The 22,394-nt window shown below is 45.2% G+C and overlaps 1 pseudogene across 1 annotated transcript; it reads right to left on the reverse strand.

Annotated features, from left to right (window-relative positions):
• Positions 1-407: 407 nt before the first annotated feature.
• LOC308620836 lies at positions 408-20,505 on the reverse strand (annotated as a pseudogene). The gene is made up of 3 exons: positions 19,420-20,505; positions 12,131-12,198; positions 408-1,353 (listed from the first exon to the last, which is right to left on the reverse strand). The product of its transcript is annotated as an uncharacterized misc_RNA (transcript).
• Positions 20,506-22,394: the final 1,889 nt, after the last annotated feature.

Raw genomic sequence — 22,394 nt, forward strand, 5'->3', positions numbered from 1 at the left:
ACCACCTTATAGTTCCATGTTCTAGCCCCTCCTTATGACACATGGAATTTAGGAATAACTGTGCCCATTGTCTGCTTGTAGGATGCACTTATCAGAAAAAGGCAATATAATGTATTGGTTGAGAACATGGTCTCTGGAGCCAGACTGCCTGGATTCAAATTCTGACTATGCTTCTTATTAGCTGTGTGACCTTGGGCCAGTTACTCAGCCTCTCTGTGCCTCAGATTCCTAAGGGACAATAATAGTATTTATTTCAACCTCTTGTTGTGAAGATTAAGTGGATTGATATGTGAAAGGTATTTAAAATAGTGCTGGCACATAATTCCTTCTATCCAAGTGTTAATATTATGCAGATTTTATGTTGCCTCTACCATGTTATGGCTTAGGATAGAATGTTCCACTCTCTGTTAGGAAGGCAGCATGTCAAGGCATCTCCTTTTTAGAGCAGGCTTCACATCTTTATTCCTCAGGCTGTAGATCAGCGGGTTCAGCCTGGGGATGATCACTGTGTAGAAGACAGACACGACCTTGTTCTGTTCCATGGAACTGTGAGAGCTTGGCTGAGCATACATGAAGATGATGGTGCTGTAGAAGGGGCAGATGACTGCGAGGTGGGAGACACAGGTGGAGAGTGCTTTGCTCTGAGCCTTGAGGGAACGCATCCTGAAGATAGTCACCAGGATGTAGGCATAAGAGACCAGGATAATGGTGATGGTAAAGAGGATAATCAAGGCAGAAGATGAGAAGACAATGGCCTCAGCCTTGGCAACGTCTGCACAGGCAAGTTGGAGCACAAGGGGGACGTCACAGACATAGTGGTTAATGATATTGGGGCCACAGTAGAACGGCTTGAAGATGTACCCAGTCAGTAAAGCTGAATTGGCAACAGAAGCCATATAGGTGGCTGCCACCAGTTGGACACACAGATGTTGGGACATGCCGATGTGGTAGAGGAGAGGGTGGTAGATGGCAGCAAATTGGTCATATGCCATAATGGCCAGGAGCAGACACTCGGCAGTACCGTGGAGAGTCATGAGGGTCATCTGGACCAGGCAGCCTGCAAAGGAGGTGGACTGGCCTGAGGTGAGGAAGCTCTCCAGCAGCCTGGGGGTGTTTAACATGGAGAAGGAGGAGTCTATGATAGAGAGGATACTCAGCAAGAAGTACACGGGCGTGCGGAGCTGCGGGTCTGCGTGGATCAGGGTGATCATGGCCAGGCTGCCTGTGAGGGTAACTGAGTAGATGAACAGGAAGAGTGCAAAGAGGATGCCCTTGAGCCCTGCCTGCTCTGTGAGCCCCAGCAGGAGGAACCAGGTGACGCGGGTGCAGTTCTTCACTGTGGTGCCCCTGTCACTGCAGAGACACCAAGTAAGACATGCTTGTACCCTAGAGGCAGACCCTGGGGTCAGTGTCTGAAGCTCTTTTAATTCCCCCAGAATGGGCAGTGCTAGAGGAACTGGGGAGGGGACACTGGCATGAATGGATCACCTACTGTGAGTCATGTGCTAACTCGTTTCCTAAACAGCTATTGAAACTTCATAATACTTTCTCATTTAAATATTATGCCCATTTAAGTATTCACAATAGCCAAGACATGGAAACAACCTAAATGTCCATCGACAGAGGAATGGATAAAGAAGATGTGGTACATATATTCAATGGAATGTTAGCCATAAAAAAGAACGAAATAATGTCATTTGCAGCAACATGGATAGACCTAGAGATTATCACACTAAGTGAAGTAAATCAGACAGAGACAGATAGATAATATATGATATCACTTATATGTGGAATCTAAAATATGACAAATGAACTTATCTATGAAACAGAAACAGACTCACAGGCATAGAGAACAGACTTATGGTTGCCAAGTGGGACGGGGCAGGGGGAGGGATGGATTGGGAGTTTGGGATTAGCAGATGCAAACTATGAATAATCAACAAGGTCCTACTGTATAGCACAGGGAACTATATTCAATATCCTGTGATAAACTATAATGGAAAAGAGTATGAAAAAGAATGTATATATACATATAACTGAATCACTTTGCTATATAGCAGAAATTAATGCAACATTGTAAATCAACTATACTTCAATAAAATAAATTGTAAAAATATATAGAACATAAAAATACATTATGTCCATTTATATTTAGTGAGAGTATCAATTTGTCCAAGGTAAAAGACCTAGTACATAAAGAAAGTGGGATTAGAACTCAGTCCAAGTAATAATCATATGTCTATTATAGAGTTATAATAATTTTCTATTCCCCAAATTTCCTGTTCCATGGAGAACTGGCATCACTAGTGAGTGTTGGAGGCTGGTATGTTGGTCCAGAGAGGGAATACATGAAAGTGTTAATTTGTAATTTATTTGGGGGCAAAGGCTCCAACAGTAGTAGTCCCCAAGGCCAGGGACACGGAAATCAGGCCTAATGTCATCATTAATATAAGATGACTCAGTAGAGCAGTGATTTCTCCCAGTGTTGTAGGTTGAATTGTATCTCTCAGGAAGATTTGTTGAAGTCCTAACCCCTGGTACCTGTGACTGTTACCTTATTTGTAAATAGAGTCTTTGCAGAAGTAATCAAGTTGAATCATATTCGATTAGGGTGAGCCCTCAATCCAATATGACTGGTGTTCTTATAAGAAAAGAAAATGGAGATACAGGAGATGATACGGGAGAATGTCATGTGAAGACACAGATACAGATGCAAGGTGGCCATGGGAAGACAGAAGCAGAGATTGGAGTGATACTACCACAAGCCAAGGATGTCTGGGGCTTCTGGAAGCCAGAAGAGACAAGGAAAGATCCACCCCTTGAAGCTTCTGAGGGGGCACATCTCTGCCAACACCCTAATTTTGAACTTGCAGCCTCCAGAACTACAAGGGAGTGTATTTTTCTTATTTTAAGTCACACAATTTGTGGTACTTTGTTACAGCAGCCCTAGGACACTAATGCACCCAGCTGGGGACTCTCCTGGCTATTGGTACAGGCCTCCTGAGCAGCTGTCAGGAGACTGGGCTTTCTTTTTTTTTTTTTTTTTTTTTTTTGGCAGTGCCACATGGCATGTGAGATCTTATTTCCCTGACCAGGGAGCAGTGGAAGTGCAGAGTCTTAACCACTGGACTGCCAGGGAAATCCCTGAGACTGGGCTTTCAGATCTCTCTATTGACAGAGCTAATAATCCAAGGGGAGAAAATTAAACACAATAAATTAAAACAAAGTCGTTTATTACTTACCACTAAGAAAAATATTTGTATGGGAGAATAGGCAGCTACATTAAATATGAAAACTCCAGTTCGACAAAACCATGACCAAAGAACCAAAGTCTTGTGTTTTAGCTATAAATAACTGAAGGCAGTAGGACATGCCAGATTTGTGGTATTGGGGTCCAGTGCAGGGCATGGTTCTGAAGGCAGCACTGGAGGTGAGTTCTTTCACCAGAGAGCACAGGTCAGAGTGTTCACAAGCCTAACCTCCCCAGCGGAGCCCTCATGTTTATATACGTTTTCTCAGCTGTTGTCATGCTCCCAAGAATTTGCCTCTAAGCATGCTCGCTTTTTGAGTTTTCAGATAACCAAGGCTGCTGTTCTGAGGGGAAGCCCTTGTATGGGACACTGACCAGGGCCTGCTGTCATTGGTTGGACATCAGTTCTGATTGGTTGAGTGTAGGTTCTGATTGTTGGAGCATCTGTTCTGATTGGTGCCCATGGCATTCTGGTTGTTAAATGTTTGGAATTCTGTATCGTCTGGATGAGGCTGGGAACAAAGGAGGAATAAGGCAGGGCCTCTTCAGAGTATCTCAGGATAGCTAGAAATAAGTGGCGTCTGATCAAAGCTGGTAATAGGGCTTTGTGCTATCAGTATCTATTGACAACTCGGCCTCTTGAAATATAAAAAGTATGTACAGATTTTACCTATGGAGAGCACCAGTGGGGTTGCTTCTTCTCTGCTCATGATGTTTCCTTTCTTTCCCGTTGCGGAGCACAGGCTCCGGACGCGCAGGCTCAGCGTCCATGGCTCACGGGCCCAGCCGCTCCGTGGCATGTGGGATCTTCCTGGACCGGGGCACGAACCTGTGTCCCCTGCATCGGTAGGTGGACTCTCAACCACCGCGCCACCAGGGGAGCCCAATGTTTCCTTTCTTAAAGAGGGATATCCATTGTGTAATACACCTGACCCCCTCTTCTCCTGGAGGAGGGATGCCTTTTGTGATCAATGAATGGGTTTGTGATAAGGCACTGAATGTGTGTAGTTCTGCTTTGCTCATTGGAAGCACAGGTTCCTCTCTGCTCTATTTCTCTGTAATGTCGACCTTAAAACTAGGTCATTGTCTGTCTAATTTTTAAGAAGACCACTTACAAGGATGAGTCATGTTCTGCAGTACCAAGTGGCATCAGTGATGCAGGTGGTATTTTGCTCTCTGTCTGCCTTGCTTCTTCCTCATCTCAATTGGTTCAGAATTAGCATAGAGAGGAGAGATGTTAGTTATTGTGGTCCTTAAAGACCTCAGCACGGAGAAAACCAGAAGGAAGCTGGCAGGGGTGCTTTGCTTGGCCTGTCTCTTCAATAATTCCATGACCTGGGCTCACTCATCTCTAGCACACTGATAGAGTTAAGGGGTGAGTTGGCTGAAACAATGAGTGTGATTGAACCCTGGAGGACCTGGATTCACAGTAATAAATTCCTGGATGAGAAAGCAGAAGGACAGCCTCCTCCAGTTCCTCTGCTAAGATGTTGATGGGGGGCTGCCATGGCAATGAGAGTACATGAATGAGAATGAAGTGTCCTGACATGAAAGAAAAGAGAAGGCTTATCAAGGTCAGAAGAGGGGCGGCTCATGAAGGTGGAGGTCATCTCAAGATGAGAAAGTCCCTGAGAGTTTCTGAAGCTCTCCTGTTCCCATGGATACCTGACAGAGCCAAGGATGGGTTCCACTTCTCTCTCTGACACCTCTGCTCTTTCCTTGGGTACGGGAACTTGCCACTTTGGGCTATAACTTTATTTTTTTTTATTATTATTTTTTTTCTCGGTACGCGGGCTTCTCACTGCCGTGGCCTCTCCCGTTGCAGAGCACGGGCTCCGGACGCGCAGGCTCAGTGGCCATGGCTCACGGGCCCAGCCGCTCCATGACACGTGGGATCTTCCCAGACCGGGGCACGAACCCGTGTCCCCTGCATCAGCAGGCGGACTCTCAACCACTGCGCCACCAGGGAAGCCCCTGGGCTATAACTTTAATTGGTTGATATTTGTATGTAAAGTACAGCGATCAGTAGTTTGGAGTTTCAACTAATTTCATAAACAATTTTTTTTTTAATTTTGGCCATGCTGCACGGCTTGTGGGATCTTAGTTCCCTCACCAGGGATTGAACCCATGCCCTCAGCAGTGAAAGCGAGGAGTCCTAACCACTGGACCACCAGGGAATTCCCAATAAATAAATTTCTTTTGATAGAAAGAGCTTTAGTGAATGGGTAAAGGTACTGGAGTTTTCAGACCCCCAGGGTTAGTCCAGGTACTATTTATTCCTTACCTTTAAAAAATAAACATTTAGGGCTTCCCTGGTGGCGCAGTGGTTGAGAGTCTGCCAGCTGATGCAGGGGACACGGGTTCGTGCCCTGGTCCGGGAAGATCCCACATGTCATGGAGCGGCTGGGCCTGTGAGCCATGGCCGCTGAGCCTGCACATCCGGAGCCTGTGCTCCGCAACGGGAGAGGCCACGACAGTGAGAGGCCCACGAACCGCAAAAAAAAAAAAAAAAAAAAAAAATTAACTGGGAATTCCCTGGTAGTCCAGTGGTTAGAATGTCATGCTTCCATTGCAGGGGGCGCAGGTTTGATCCTTGGTCGGGGAATAAAGACCCCGCATGCCACAGGGCGTGGCCAAAATAAATAAGTAAATACAATAAACATTTACGAACCAGTACTGGTCATTGTTAACCATGAGGAAATACTGCTCAGCTTCTGGAGGACTGGCCTTGAGAGCAGAGTTCTATAAGTGGAGAGCTGCTGGAGGAGTTTAAGCAGGATGGTGACATGGTCAGCCGAAGGTGTTAAAATGAATTCAAGGGAAGTTAGACAGGAGGCAGGGAGCTACATTAGGCAGCTGATCACAGGGGCCTTGGCTGGGATAGTGTTATTTATTGACTCACAAATAATCAAGTCCCATTATTAGGACTGGAGACACAATGGTGACCAATGTAGATGAGATCCTTGCTCAAAGAGAGAGTGAAAAGATTAGGGAAATAGCTGGGAGATGGGTTTATCAGTACCTGCTCATTAATTGGATATGTGGGCTGAAGGACAGTCAAGGATGACATCCAGGGTCCTCGTTTGGGTAATGGGGTGAACAATGGTGTCATTCACTCTAACAGGTAACAGGTTTGAGGAGGAATGTGGTAAGTTCCTTTTTTTTTTTTTTTTTTTTTTTTGCGGTACGCGGGCCTCTCACTGTTGCGGCCTCTCCCGTTGTGGAGCACAGGCTCCGGATACGCAGGCTCAGCGGCCATGGCTCACGGGCCCAGCCGCTCCGCGGCACGTGGGATCTTCCCGGACCGGGGCACGAACCTGTGTCCCCTGCATCGGCAGGCGGACTCTCAACCACTGCGCCACCAGGGAAGCCCAGGTATTTAACATTTTTGATAGCATTTGGGAGAGCCCAATACACAGGTCCAGGAAACAGGTTGCTCTACCATTTTGAAGCTTAGGAGAAAGTTCTGTGTAGGAGATGGAGGCTTAAGAGTTGACAGACATATTCAGTCATTCAGAATATGTTTATTGTGCATCTGCTGTGTGCTACGCACAGAGTGGGAAGTAAGGAGCCAATAGTAAGGAGTGAACAGACAAAGTGCCCACTCTTGTGGAATTTAGAAATAATCACACAAATTATTGAAAATTACAACTGGAACAATAACTCCAACATGGAGGTACTTAGTGCTATAAGCCTAAAACTTTGACAAGAAGACCAAGGATGATTTTTTTTTTTTTTTTCCTGTACGCGGGCCTCTCACTGTTGTGGCCTCTCCCGTTGCGGAGCACAGGCTCCGGACACGCAGGCTCAGCGGCCATGGCTCACGGGCCCAGCCTCTCCGCGGCATGTGGGATCCTCCCGGACTGGGGCATGAACCCGCATCCCCTGCATCGGCAGGCGGACTCCCAACCACTGCACCACCAGGGAAGCCCCCCAAGGATGATTTTCCCCAGGAAGAATTTTTCACAGGAGAGAAGAGTGGGGACAGCCTATGCAAAGGCCCTGAGGTCTGAGCGAGCCTAGAGAGGAATAAGAGCTGAATAAAGGGCCAGTGCTGGTAGAGGGCAAAGAGGGAGCGTGTGCAAGCTGAGGCCAGCAGGCAGGCAGTGCTTTGTAACATTTATTGAGTGCTTCCTGTGTACCAAGCACTGTTCTAAACACCATTAATTTCATTTAATCCTCTCAACAACCTTATGAGATGTACTACTGAAATCTCTGTTTTACATATGAGGAAACCAAGGCACAAAGAGGTTAAGGGACTTGCCCAAAGGCTCAGCTATAAGTGGCAGAACTGGGGTTTGAATTCAGGTGGTCAGGTTTAGAGCCTATGCTGTTATTATCTAGTACCCGAGACTATGGTAAGGATTTTTTTTTTCTGGGATGCCATAAAAAAATTTTAACCAGGGAGACGATATGATCATATTTGCTTTTTGATAAGATCACTCTAAATTCAGTTGTGGGGAAATGATTGGAAGAGGGTCAATAGATGGGGGAGATTTGTTGGGAGGATGTTGAAATCATCCAGGAGGGATTCATAACTTAAACTAGAGGGGTGGAGGGTAGTGGAGACAGACAGAGGTAAATGGATTTGAGTGATGTTTGGCTGTAAATATGTCAGGATTTGGTGATGGGCTGAAAATGCCAGTGTGAGGAGGAGAGTAGCGTCAGGGAGAACCCCAAGGTCTCTGGTGTACAAAGTAAAGCTGGTAGTTGAAGCTAAGAGAGGGTAGAATGTGAGCAGTAGAAGCCAAGAGGCCGCTGGGACTTCCCTGGTGGTCCAGTGGTAAAGAATCTGCCTTACAATGCAGGGGACGCAGGTTCCATCCCTGGTCAGGCAACTAAGATCCCACATGCCACAGGGCAACTAAGCTGGCGTGCCACACCTACTGAGCTTGCGTGTCTCAACGAGAGAGCCTGCGTGCTGCAAACTACAGAGCCCGCGTGCTCTGGAACCCTTGCGCCACAACTAGAGAGAAGCCTGCCCGCCGCAAGGAAAGATTCCCGCATGCCTCAATGTAGATCCCGCATGCCGCAACTAAGACGTGATGCAGCCAAATATTTAAAAAAAAAAAAAAAAAGCCGAGGTCCCTGGGTACAACCCTAAGGAAATTAATTTCAACCTTACTGTGCACTGCTTCTGAGCTCCAATTTTTTCCCAGTCACCTCGGTGGAGGGGCTGATCAGATATGAATGGTGTGAGGAGGATGAGCCCTTCATGAGGAAGGGCTTACCCTTACTGGTATTAGGAGTCCACCTCTCAGCCCACTTACCTGTGGTTGAGCAGAGACCATCCATCCATGAGCCTTGTTTTTGCAGACCTCTTGGGGTGTTCCTCTCCCCTTTTCATTAATTGCCTCTGACCAGCGTTCTCAAGAGAACTTCTCAACCAGTTGTAACAAAGCTGGGAAGACTCCCGTCTTAAGTTTCATCTAGTTTTTTTCATCATGACCCCTAGAGTTAAGAAATGTGCCAGTGGGAATTTGTGACTGGTCCTCCCAGGAGCAATCCTAGAACTGCAGGTTGTCTCCAGGGTATGCTGGAGAGGTCTTGGGGAGAGTTGTCTGGGAACCCCTGAGGAGCAGGGATTCTCCATCAAATGCCAGGACAGATGCTCTTCATTTACAGTGTCCATCCCTGGTGGGCCTGTCTTCAGGTTACTGAGACTCACAAGGCCGAGATGTGCACAGGGACACAAGTCCACATAATCCCCAGGTCTCACAAGAAGTGACTGAAAGTGATAATGACATCAACATATGTGCTCTCTTTGATAGTCTAGATGTGGCTTCCCCAATTGTTATTTCCTTTGATCCTCAGAATATCCCTGGGAAACAAGCATGTATATTTGCTGTAAATATACAATAATGGGATTATATCATATTTGCTTTATTCATGTAACAATATTGAAAATACATCTTTCCACCTAAAAAAACCCCAACATAATTCTTCCCACCTACAAAATAGCTCTGTTGTCTTTGTAAAAATAACACATGCTAGTTGTAAAAAATTTAAACGACACAGAAAAGAACCAAGAAGAGAGCAGAACATCATCTAAAATCCTGCCACCACAGAAAATGGACATTGGTGAGTGTTCGTGTTATAAATTTCTCAATGCAATCATGACCATGATTTTCCATAAACAGAATCAAACAGAGTTATACTACACAAGATATTCTGTCATTTACTTTCTCACTCATGCCATGGGCATTTCCCTATATCAATCAATAAGTAATAGTCCCCGGTCCAGGAAGATCCCATGTGCCACGGAGCGGCTGGGCCCATGAGCCATGGTCGCTGAGCCTGCGCGTCCGGAGCCTGTGCTCCACAACGGGAGAGGCCACAACAGTGAGAGACCTGCGTACCACAAAACAAAAAAAAAAACAAACAAAAAAAGTAATAGTCTACATAATTGTATTTAATCACTGCATGTTTTTTATTGTGTATGTGTGGCATCATTTACTTGTCCCCCTGGGTTGACAATAAGGTATTTCCAACTTTTCACTGTTATAAATAACTTTGACACACCCCCTCAGGTATGGGCCCTGGAGGGCCAAGTCCAGTGAGAACAGGGTATAGAAAGACTGCTTTTCCCAGTCCAGGAAGGAAGACACTGGCTCACTCCTTGGGGACTCTGGCACCTTGGGTTTCCACAATCCCAGGGGAAATCACCTCATAAAGCAAGAGGCCTTGTTAAGCAAATGACTTGTTTGGGTAAAAGAAATTCAGTCCCTAGACTACAGATCTGGGAGAGAGTCACAGCAGATGAGCGACTGAATTGCCCATGTTTCCTGCAGGTAAGAGGGGGTTTATTCACTTGGGAAGACCTGCTGAATCTCGCCAGTAGAAGTGAAACAGTGCTGAGTCCTCTGACCTTTGCGCTGCATCCCAACCTGCACGAGGTGTCTGATGCATCTACCCCGCAAATGCCCCCTTCATGCTGCCAGTCCTCTACTCATGAATGCAATGTCTCCTTCATTGTGCTAGATTTTATTATGCTGCCTAAGAGTCAGTGTTCCTCCCTGGAGCTCTCGGATAAGAATTCTTATCCATTCTCTTTCCTCACTTAAATTACGCTTGGCCACATCGCTGGGTGTGGCCCCGTGACTGTGAATGGAAGTGATTTTGCCCTCTCTGAGCATACATGCCTCAGGAGCCACCCCGTGGTCTCCCATATCCCCTCTCTTCCCTCTGCTATGACACCAGCCATGTCCAGGATATAGGGGCTTCTCTTACATGAGCCTGAATCTTGGAATGAAAAGGAGCAGACTCACTACTGGCTCATGATAGACGTGAACACGAGTGAGAAATACACTTCCTGCTGCTGAGAGCCAATGAGATTTGGGTATTGTCGTTAATACAGCAGCCTCAGCTGCCTGATATCTTTTTTTTTTTTTTGCGGTACGCGGGCCTCTCACTGTTGTGGCCTCTCCCGTTGCGGAGCACAGGCTCCAGACGCGCAGGCTCAGCGGCCATGGCTCACGGGCCCAGCCGCTCCACGGCATGTGGGATCTTCCCGGACTGGGGCACGAACCCGTGTCCCCTGCATCAGCAGGCAGACTCCCAACCACTGCGCCAACAGGGAAGCCCTGCCTGATATCTTTTTCCAGGGCAAACTTCTTCTCTTGGTTGTGACCCCAGTTCTATCTCATCTCTCCTAATTCAGATGGTCCAGGCTCCTTCCTGTTTCCTCTGAGAAGTCCTTTCTTCACACTTACTGAGCCAGCATCTAGCTAATTGACCTAAGGCAATTTTTTAAAACTGTTTTGACTTTTAGTTAAAAACATTTTTTATTGAGATATAATTGACATACAACATTCTATTAGTTTTAGGTGTACAACATAATGATTTGATATTTGTATATACTGAGAAATGATCACAAGTCTAGTTAACATCTGTCACCATACGTAGTTACAATTTTTTTTCTTGTGATGAGAATGTCTAAGATCTACTCTCTTAGCAACTTCCAAATATGCAAGACAGTATCATTAACTGTAGTCACCATGCTGTGCATTACGTCCCCATGACTCATTTATGACAATTCATTTTTTTAACATGAGAAGGTTCTAGTTGTCAGTAGCAGGCTCTATACAACCCCATTCTTTCAAGCCTGATTGACAAGTGATATGAGCGCTTCTTCAGCTGAAACTATTTCTCTATTAACTATCTCTGCTCACTTTGTGGGGTGAGATGGGAGAAACACACAGCATTATGGCCCAGGCTTAATGTCACTGGTGGGAGGAAGTGAGGTGAAGTTCAGTTTCCATGGGAACAGAATAGAGTCTCATGGTAGTTTAAAAAAGAATAAATTGAACTTGAGCTTGGAGATCATCTATATCCACATAGTTTAACTACTGGGACTGAGAGCTGAGACTTCCTATTTGGCAACATGACTTAGCTAATTGTTCCCAGAAATTCAGGCCTAGGAAGATATGATTGTAAACCAATAAATAACTTCACTGTTTGCTTCATGAAATTCCTGCAGGCCAATTTATCTGAACAAATAGTTTGCTTCTCTAGGCAAACATCTCTCCTATTAAGACAATAGATCACTCACTTGGGTAAACAATTTTCTCAACAAACAGTAGTTTATTTACCAAGATTTGCTTTCAGGCCCTTCCCCCTTGTATCTGTCAATCCTAAACTATAATGTCACAGACTTTGTCCAGTCCTGATCTGCTCCTTGATGTGGAAGATCCACCTTAAACCACTTGAATCCAGACCCCCAAAATCTATAAATATTTTCCATTGATTTCCTCCTATTGAGAACTACTAAGATTCTGTATTCTCTCTTATTATAGTATGTCTAATAAACTTAGCTTTGGTCGAGGAACAAGTTTTCTGGTGGTGTTTCAAAGAGTTATCAATTGACAATCCATTCTTTACCCAGGGTGACTTGGGAACATTTTGCTTCCTGTTTTGGGGGGAGCCATTTTGCTTTCTGTTTTGGCCACCTGATAATTGAGAAGAAAAGCAGAGTTACATTACCTGTAAGGCAGGTTACCCCATCAGTATATGTTTTATCAATACATAGGTTCACTGGTACTGTCAAGTGGGTTCAGATTTCATGTGAATATCAGGACCGGAAGTGACCTTCCTTAGATCATATTTTCTAAATACTTCCTTTTGCACAAGGAAAAATTGAGGTCCTGGTTCAATAGACCCTTCTCTGATATGGGGGAGAGATGCTACTTTAAGCAACGTCACTCCTTCTCCAAGCCCCCCATTTATGATTCAATCAGTGAATCACTGCTGGTCCACTCTTGAAACCAGCCTGGACTTGCCTTGGAAGAAAAAGTGGCTTCATTATTTGTTGTGACTCACAAAGAAACTCTACACTAGCATTAAGATGGAACTCAGGAAGGTGATGACGGAGAGGTAACTGGCTTAGGAAATTGGGGCTTTCTTTCGTAGCAAAAGGAGTGGGGCCAGAGCAGTGGCACCAAGGGCCCTTTCATTTCCTAATTTTTCCCGCCCCTTCTATCCCATTTCTTTTTTCCTCTTCCAAGTGGCTCTTCAGGTGCTCTGTAGGAACTGAAAACTCCTGGTAGGAGTCAAGACTCTATGGGACTAATAGAAAAGCTGGGCCTTGGTGGGAAATAGGGAGAAGTTCTCTGGATTTTTTGGAAGCAGTAGAAATGTAAACTTGTATGATTTTCTGCAAAAACCCAAGGAGTTTTAGACATTCAAATAGAGCATAGGCTTTGGAATCAGCTGGACCTGGATCTGCCATTGAACTATATTTGACCCTAGATTTCTTGGAGTCTCAGTTTTCTCATATGTGAAATAGGCATAACCTACTCATAGAATTGTTATGAGGGTTAAATGAAATAGTGTGTATGTGGTGCCTCCAAGAATTCTTGGCACATAATATATGTTCAATAAATATTAGCTATTAATGATCATTATTGGGCAAATGCCTCCTTCAGGGAGCAGAGTGTTTCATAAAGTCCCGAGCCTTATAGAATAACAACAACTGGTATTCTTTTTATCTTCTGCTGTCTAAAAGCTGAAAATCCAAAGAGGAAGAGGTGAAATATATATAAATACATATGCCTTAATTAATATGCCCTGATTAACTACCCAGCACTGTGCTAGGCTCAGTTGGGGATGAAATGAAATATGAGCTTTGGTTCCTGCTTCAGAGAGCCTGCAGTTCAGTTGGGGAAGCGAGATACACAGCCAGATAACAACGGTGAGCAGAGTTTGTAGGAATGTAACTGTGGGAATAATTCAGCACTGTCTCAGTGACAAATGTGCTTGTGTTTGTATGCTGTCCTGGGAGTGGAGAGCTCATGAAAAAAAGAGGCTGGTGAGGAAACAGGTGCTGGAACAGAGTATGCTTCACTGCAGCCTCTGAAGTGCTGTCTTTGGCCACTGTCTCTTATCAGGGGCAATAGAGCTGTGGAGGAGAGGTCAATGTCAGGTGCCAGAATAGGAGAGGATGGGTCTTTAAAAGAAGCTTAACTCCAAACAAATTTTGTACATAAGCAGGAGTCTGGAGAGATCTGAAATACCCCTTTCTGAGGCTGGCTCCTCAAAAGTTAGGTCTGACTTCCAATGGCCTTAAGGACAAGGAATCTGATATTTGTCTTGCCCCCAAGGGTACCACCTATTGGTCTAACTTTGTGTCTGACCCTGATTTCACTCATGATGCTGCCTTTCTTATCTTGACCTGGGTTTTGAAATCTTATCCTTCTTCTCCTGGTATTTGGCCTTTGACTCATCCTTGGTTTAGAGTTACTGTGCTCGGCAAGATCTGATTACTTGTCTTGGCTCTGTCCTGCTACAGGACCTCAGGGTTTAGCCCATTGTCTTGAGACTTCGAGGGCTTGGCTGAGCATATATGAACACGATGGTGCCATTGAAGAGGGAGATGACAGGAAGATGAAAGTCACCGATGGAGGGAGCTTTGCTTTGGGCTTTCAGGGGATGCATCCTTCTGATCATGACTAGGATGACAGTGACAATGCAGAGGGTAAGCAGAACAATGGAAGAGGATGGCCTCAGCCTTGGCAATGTCAGCACAGGTAAGTTGGAGGTTAGGCAGAGAGGCAGAGGTCGCAGAAGTAATGATTAACGATGCTGGAGCCACAGGAGGGCAAAATGAAGATGCTATTTTGCATGACCACATCACTGATATCAGCAGCCAATGCCCTTTTAATGCCCAGAATGAATAATCCTAGAAGAAGTGGGGAAGCTGGTATCAAGTGGTCATCTACTCTAAACCATGCTATATGCTAAGCCTCTTACCATATAAGTATTTAATCTTTACATGACTTTCTTGTTGAAAAATTAAGCTAGATTGTACATGGCAAAACCAGATTCAGACACCAGTCCTGTCTGATTCCATGACCCATGTAACTTCTGTTTCACCTTATGCTCTCATGAATCTACAATCTTCTGTCTCAGGATTTCTGGTTCACAGGGAAAGAGAAAGAAGGAAATTTGGGAGAGTGATTGGGTGGCTAAGCAGGTAGATTAATTACCCAGTAGGTCTGGGTTGTATTTAGGAGCATGTGATTTCTCAGTGACAGCTAAGCCTGGGGAAGAGGAAATGAGGGGTGAGCATGGCAAGTGAGTTGGCTTTAACCATGGTTTGTGATGATCACACTGAGTGAAAACTCTGGCTTCCCCCAGGAGCTCCACTGTGGAGACTCAGTGCTGGGGCTGCCAGGGCAGCGACCCACATTTGGGCTGAAGGTCTGAGCCCAACTCTTGTGACTGTGGAAGTCAGAAGGGGGAGAGGCATGAAGGCAGCGATGTCAGATAGGAACCGCTAAGAAATTTTAAACATCCCATCCTGCCCATAAGTCCTCAAGTCTGTCTCTGGTCTTCCTTCTTGCTTTGATCTTCTAGGGCACAGTTCAAGAGCCTGCCAGTTTTCCTCACATCACTTGTTTACTGACAACTTTGTAAATTGAGTGATTGGGTCATTTTTATAAAGAATTGCAGTTTGAGCTTCAAAGAGCATGTGAGTAGAACAGCAAACTATCTGTTGGATGCAATAGTAACACCCAAGGGAAGCCGCACTGTTCAGACCCTGAGGTCCTGCTTCAGATACAGTGTTTATTGGGCATAGAGTTTTCTGGGTGATAACAACTCTGGAGGGCTGGCCTTGAAACTTCAGTCTCTCAAATTATCAAACATCATACTTTATGAGCATCTTAAGGTAGAAGAATGGGGTCTGAGATTGACTGGTACCCCTCCATGGAACAAGTTCATCTTTACAGAGCTTATCCACACACTGCCTATGAGCCAGGCTTGCTTCCCATCTAACTCAGCTTCTTGGGACTGGCCAGTTTCTCTAAGGTCCCGGAGAGGGTAAGGATGAAACGGGGTCTATGACACTGGTGGGGGGTGTGGACGGCATTCAGGATCCTGTGGAGAAGGCAGGGTGGCCACACCCTAGCGGGATCCATGAATCTTCTGAAGGATATCTGTCCATCTCCCCCTCCTTGAGATACTAGTTTCCTCTGGCCAGCTCCAGTTGGAGATGCCCTTAGACTGTCTTGGATTCTTTCTCCAAGGGAAGGCCCCTGTCTTATCTAATTTTGGCTCCTTCCATCCTGCCCCAAGTTGCCCCTGGAAGTGATGTCTGGAGAGACATTATGCTTGGTGAGTGAAGTTATCAGCCGCTGGAGAGCTTGAGTTTTCCACTGAAGATCCCAGTGCCAGGGCCGACTCCCCACTTCATTACAATGTCCCTCCCCCAAAGACTTTTAGGGTCAGTTTAAATGAGTTTGGGAGCCTTGAGAACAAGATGAACATCCAGGAGACTCAAAGTGATTTATCCCCCTTTCCATCTGTAAACAGGAGATTTTAGGGATCATCTCTATTCTACATAGGACAGACCTGAGGCCCAGCAAGGCTGACCAATTTTTCTGAGGTGATGGAGCCAGTCATTGGTAACAGTAAACACTCATTCAGCACTGACTGTTTGCTTGGACTGTGATCCATTGTAGCCCAGTGCTTTGGCTGTCTCTCTGGGACCACAGACTGGTCTTCCTTTTAGCACCTGTGGCTTGATCTGACCCTACCTTTGGCTTCACTTCCACCCAATGGAAAGTTCTAGATCTTCAGGTACTGGCTGGGCTCTGGGTGCTCTAAAGATGTGTAATTTAATTCAAATGCTCTTGAGAGAGGTAACACTTTGACTTAATTTCCAACCAACATTCCAATGACTCCTATTGGGTTCTATGCCAGATGGTTTTAGGTGAAGGGAGAGGGGAGGAGAGGGCTGGGTTCCATTTGGAGAGGGCAGTATGTGGGGGGCTGAAGGAACTGGCTGCTTTGTCTCTCTGGGGAAACGTTGCCATGTCACCAACTGCTCCTGCACTCACACCTCTGCCTTGTCTTCCTTCCATTCCTCTTAGGCTACTCACCCATCAATTTCTGGGGAAACTGTTCACTTCTTAGTCAGTGACTAGGTTGCCTAGGGCTGTTGGCAACATGTGCTCAGGAATTGGTGAAGTTAGGAAGCAGAGTCTGAGTTTACCAGGGCAGTGAAGGAGGGGTTGGCACCTCCCCTTCTCTGTTTCCTGGTCCTCTGCGTCTCCTTGGCCCTAAGGGAAATTATATTTAAAGAAAACTTTCTCATTAAGCAAATGGCTTATTTTCATGAAGAGACTGCAGTTCCTAACTTCCTGAGTCTGAGATGGAGTATTGCGGAGGTGGTAGGGGACCGGCTGGAGCCTGCTCTAGCCTTAGTATGTGTGATGGTTAATTTTATGTGTCAACTTGGCTGGACAAAAGGATGCACAGATAGTTGTAAAACATTTCTCAATGTGTCTGTGAGGGGTTTCCAGAAGAGATTAGCATTTGACTTGGTAGACTGAGTAAAGAAGATGGTCCTCCCCAATGTGGGTGGGCATGATCCTGTCGGTAGAGGGCCTGAATAAAACAAGAAGGCCAAGGAGGGGTGACTTTGCTGTTTTTATTTGAACTGGGACCTCCATCTTCTCCTGCTCTCAGATATTGCTGATCTTGGTTCCTGAGCCTTCAGAATCTCACCACAACTTACATCGATAGCCCCCTGGTTTTTAGGCTTTTGTTCAGACTGAATTACAGCACTGTCTTTCCTAGTTCTCCAGCTTGCAGATGGCAGATTGTGGATCTCAGCCTCCATAACTGCACGAGCCAATTCCTATAATAAATCTCCTCTTATATCTATCTATCCATATATATCCTGTTGGTTCTGCTTCTCTGGAGAAGCCTAGTACAGTATGTTAAGAAAAATGACCTCAAACCTGAACATAAAGCCAGGAGGTGATTCCAATATCATCACTAAGCATTGATCAACAGGTTCACCCATGGATTAATTAGTTTTATAGGAAAAAGTTTCACTTAGACATCTGTGAAGTTACAGGTGAATGATTTATCTGACAGAGATGCAATTGCTTCTTTGTCTTCTTCACAGGCCTCAAGCCCAGCTGTATTGCCCTTAACCCAACCTGCCTATACTCCCCTTTTTTCTTCCCCATCAGGACCTAAGACGGTCAGGTTTTGTTTTTCCCTCTTCCCCATTTATATCATCCACATTCTTTTTTTTTTTTTTAAAGAAACTGTAGAGACTAAGTGGTCTGTGGGTAGACAAGTTATTGTGGTTCTGTTTGCTACCATTGGATAAGACCTGTTCTGTTTTTTTTTTTTTTAATGCTTGGCTTATTTATTTATTTATTTATTTATTTATTTATTTATGGCTGTGTTGGGTCTTCATTTCTATACGAGGACTTTCTCTAGTTGTGGCAAGCGGGGGCCACTTTTCATCGCGATGCGTGGGCCTCTCACTATTGCGGCCTCTCTTGTCGCGGAGCACAGGCTCCAGATGCGCAGGCTCAGTAGTTGTGGCTCACGTGCCTAGTTGCTCCACGGCATGTGGGATCTTCCCAGACCAGGGCTCGAACCCGTGTCCCCTGCATCAGCAGGCAGACTCTCAACCACTGCGCCACCAGGGAAGCCCATCATCCACATTCTTAATCCCATGCTTTTTCTTCCTCCCTGGCTGATTCATAAACTGAAGTAATTCAGTGGATTAAGGAACTCAGAATTAGAGGTAACCAGGCAAAGCATAAAACACATTTACAGCCCATCTCCTGTTACCTAGGATTTCCAGGTTGGCAGGGATGTGGGGACACAACCACGCATGGAACAGGGTTCAAGCCAATTTTATTTGAATCCCCAAAAGATACTGAACCTCAGTTGACGTCTGGGTTTCACAATAAATTCCACCTCCTTTTCCCCACTCTTAAATTAGTAAGACTGATTTCTGTTACAATACAAGTAGGGTTTTGTCTAAAAACATAAAGGTAATTTGATCTTGATTGAAGAAAGTTGTATGGTCTTTCAGCCTTTAATTTTGTTTAATTGGCCATTTACATAGAAATAATAGCTCATTACTGCTTTAGAGCACATTTTGGGCCCTGGCTAATTGGAGCCTCCACTCTCTCCCACAAAGTCGAGGGACTACTATCTCCTTCCTATACTCAAACACCACATGGATTATTTCTCCAATATCATGTATTCAGAAGGGCAACATTCCCTGTAGAGCCTTGTAGGGAAGGTTTCTCCTATTGAAATACGTCATTTTCACTGTTTGGCATTCAATGCTCCTTTCTATATTTGGGAACTCTCAAGACAGGAAGAATATAGAATCCAGCTCCCACTTCTGAAGTGAAAGGAGGTCCTATTTCCACCTCCCAGGGCTTTGTACAACAGAAATGTGGATGTAGGAGCTCAGTGGGTGTAAGATATCCATGCTGGATGTGGTTAATATATCAAGAGATGTAGAATAGCTACGTTGCCAGACAGGTGAATGCTCCTGCTTAGGACTTGAGCTTCAGGGAATGATGGGAAGGTCTAGGATCAGTTAGAGATGATACATAGTTGGATGCTATAGAGGGAGGTGTGGTGGCTAGTGCAGGTGGCTGTGTCCAGCAGCTGAGTTGTGTTGAAAGCTTGGGGCAGCAGTGCTAGCTGCAGCCATGGAGAGAGCCCAAAGGTGATGCTTCCTATGGTGCTATCCTGCACAGACTACTCTTGTGGCAGGCTCTTTGCTGCTCCTTGCCTCTCTTGGTTCTTGTCCTGGCTGGGTTCTCTAGGCTTCTCTTCTATCTTATGGGCTACCAGGTACTTTTCTAACAAATTACTTTTCTGCTTAGCTTAAGAACCCTAACTTGTGCAGAGGCCTTGACATTTTTATTCTTTAGGCTGTAGACCAGTGGGTTCAACATGGGGAACACAATGGTGTAGAACACAGAGAGGATCTTGTTACAGGCTGAGGCAGTTTCAGGGTGGGTTGGACATATACAAGGAACACAGACCCATAGAAAAGGGAGAGGGCAGTGAGGTGGGAGGCACAGGTGGATTAGGCCTTGCGCTGGGCCTTTAAGGACCTCATCCTACAGATTGTGACCAGGATGTAGGCATTCGAGACCAAGGTGACTGAGATTGTGGGGACAGTGACCAAGGCAGAAAAGACGAGCAAGATGACATTGGCCATGGCTGTCTCTGAGCAGGCCAGTTGGAGCATGGTGGCGGGGGGGTATGTCACAGAAGTAGTGATCAATGATGTTGAGACCACAGTAGGGCAAAATGAAGGCATTCCCTGTCTGAACAGCTGAAATGAACACCCCAGCAGCATAGGTGACCACCACCAGCTGGACACACAAACGCTTGGACATGATGGTGTGGTAGAGGAGAGGGTGGCAGATGGCCATGAATTGGTCATAGGCCATCATGGCCAGAAGCAGACACTCCCCTGTGCCATGGAGGATCATGAGGGCCATCTGGACCACACAGCCCACGAAGGAGATGGACTGGTCAGTGGTGAGGAAGTTGATCAGCAGCCTGGGAGTGAACACGGAGGCACTACAGATGTCAAGGAAGGAAAGCACACTCAGGAGGAAGTACATGGGGGTGTGGAGGGTGGCGCTGGCATGGATCACATCTATCAGGCCCAGCTTGCCCACCAGAGTCACAGAGCAGATCAGCAGGAAGATGGCAAAGAGGAGTTGAGTTGTTTTTGGTCTGCGCTGTTTGTGAGGCCCAGCAGGATGAATCCCTTCACTGTGGTGTGCTTCTGACCCCAGGCCATTGAACTGGTGTGTTTCTCGCATGACAATGAAGAAGAGGAGGAGAAACAAGAATGGAGAAACAATAACATTCTCATCAAAGAGGTAACCTTTAACATCTACTACAAATGAAAAGTCACATCTGTCTCTGAGTGGCAGATTGTTCTCCGAATCCCACAGCAATCCCATGATGTCACAATCATGCTTGTGTGCTAAGTGTTCCCTGTCTCTCTTAGGATAATGTCTAAATTCTTTAATCTGCTAGATGTTCTCTTTGAAACACCTCCATGCTACCCTGCTCTCAGTTTACCCTTTAGCAATTCTGAAAAACTTACTTCTACAAACATACAATGTTATTGCAAATGTCTATGTCTTCACACATTCAACATTTTCTTCTTGGAATGTCCTTGGGTCTCTCCAAATCCAGCTTAGAGGTCTGTTCCCTTCCTCTCTCCCCTGAATTTCACAAATACTCCTTTAGTTGAATTAATAGCACCATATTTTAACATAAAGCCCATCCAATATTACTCAGCCATAAAAAAAGAATGAAATAATGCCTTTTGTAGCAACATGGATGGACCTAGAGATGATCATACCAAGTGAAGTAAGTCAGAGAAGGACAAATACTATATGGTATCGCTTATATGTGGAATCTAAAAGAAAATGATACAAATGAACTTACTTACAAAACAGAAATAGAGTCATAGATGTAGAAAACAAACTTATGGTTACCAGGGGGGTAAGGGAAAGGGAGGGATAAATTGCAAGATTGGGATTGACATATACACGTTACTATATATAAAATAGATAACTAATAAGGACCTACTGTCTAGCACAGGGAACTTTACTCAATACTCTGCAATGCCCTATATGGGAAAGTAATTTAACAAAGAGTGGGAATATATATATATATATATACACATATATAACTGATTCACTTTGTTGTACATCAGAAACTAACACAATATTGTAAATCAACTATACTCCAATAAAAATTTTAAAAAATGCCCATCCATCTTTCCTATTGCATTTTTTTACTCCTAGTAGGAGGAGAGTTACTTAATATCTCAATAATTTGTGCCCTGATATCTATCACTGTGCCTCATGTCAATGAATGAATATAAATTAACTATAATTAGATAAGAACGTCTTCCCACTCAGGTAATGTCAACTCAATCCTTTCAATTCTTTTGGCCAAAACCTTCTAGCCATTTTTGACCTTTTTCCCCCCGACCCCTCATCGAATCCCTCAGCAAATCATTTTGGCTCTACCTTCAAAAGGTATACTGACTTCTTACCCTTTTTTGAGAGGCACCATCCTATCTTGCTTGGGTTATTGCAACTGGTCTTAGCTGGTGTCTTGTTTCTTTCTTATGAGGAGCAGCCAGGGTAATTCTGTTAACACCTGAAAGTCAGAACCCTTGTGATGGCCCTCAAAGCCCACTCTGCTAGGCTGGCCACTACTCTGACACTCTCTTTACCTCTCTGTTCTCTTATCCTCCTCTCCCCACTCTCCCTAACCCTGCTCTAGCTACACGTCTCTCCTTACTCCTCTTAGGACACGCCAGGCATGATTCAGGACCTCTGTGCTAACTGGCCCCTACCCTCGCTTTGCTTCAGTTAGCTGCCACATGGCTCCTTCTCTCTACTCCTTTAAGCTGTGGCTCAAATGTCACCTGCTTGTGCAGCCCTCCCTAAGCACCCTATTTAAAGGAAACTCTCTCCTACTCCAGCACTCACTATTCCTCTTCTCGGTTTGATCTTTTTTTCCTCGTAGGACTGATTCTCTCCTAACATGCTATATACGCATGACTGATTAGCTTATGATCTCTACCCTGACATTAAGATGCATGAACTGTGAAGCCAGGTATTTTTGTCAATTCTGTTCATTGCTGTATCTCCAGTGACTGGCACATAGTTGGCCCTCAATAGACTTCCCTGGCGGTCCAGTGGTTAAGACTCTGCACTTCCACTGCTGGGGGCATGGGTTTGATCCCTCATTAGGGAACTAAGATCCCGCGTGCCACGTGGCATGGTCAAAAAGAAAAAAGAACATACAGAGTCTTATCAAGGCAAAT

This window comes from Mesoplodon bidens, assembly GCF_964165515.1.
Source record: "Mesoplodon bidens genome assembly, chromosome: 7".
Lineage (NCBI taxonomy): Eukaryota > Metazoa > Chordata > Mammalia > Artiodactyla > Ziphiidae > Mesoplodon > Mesoplodon bidens.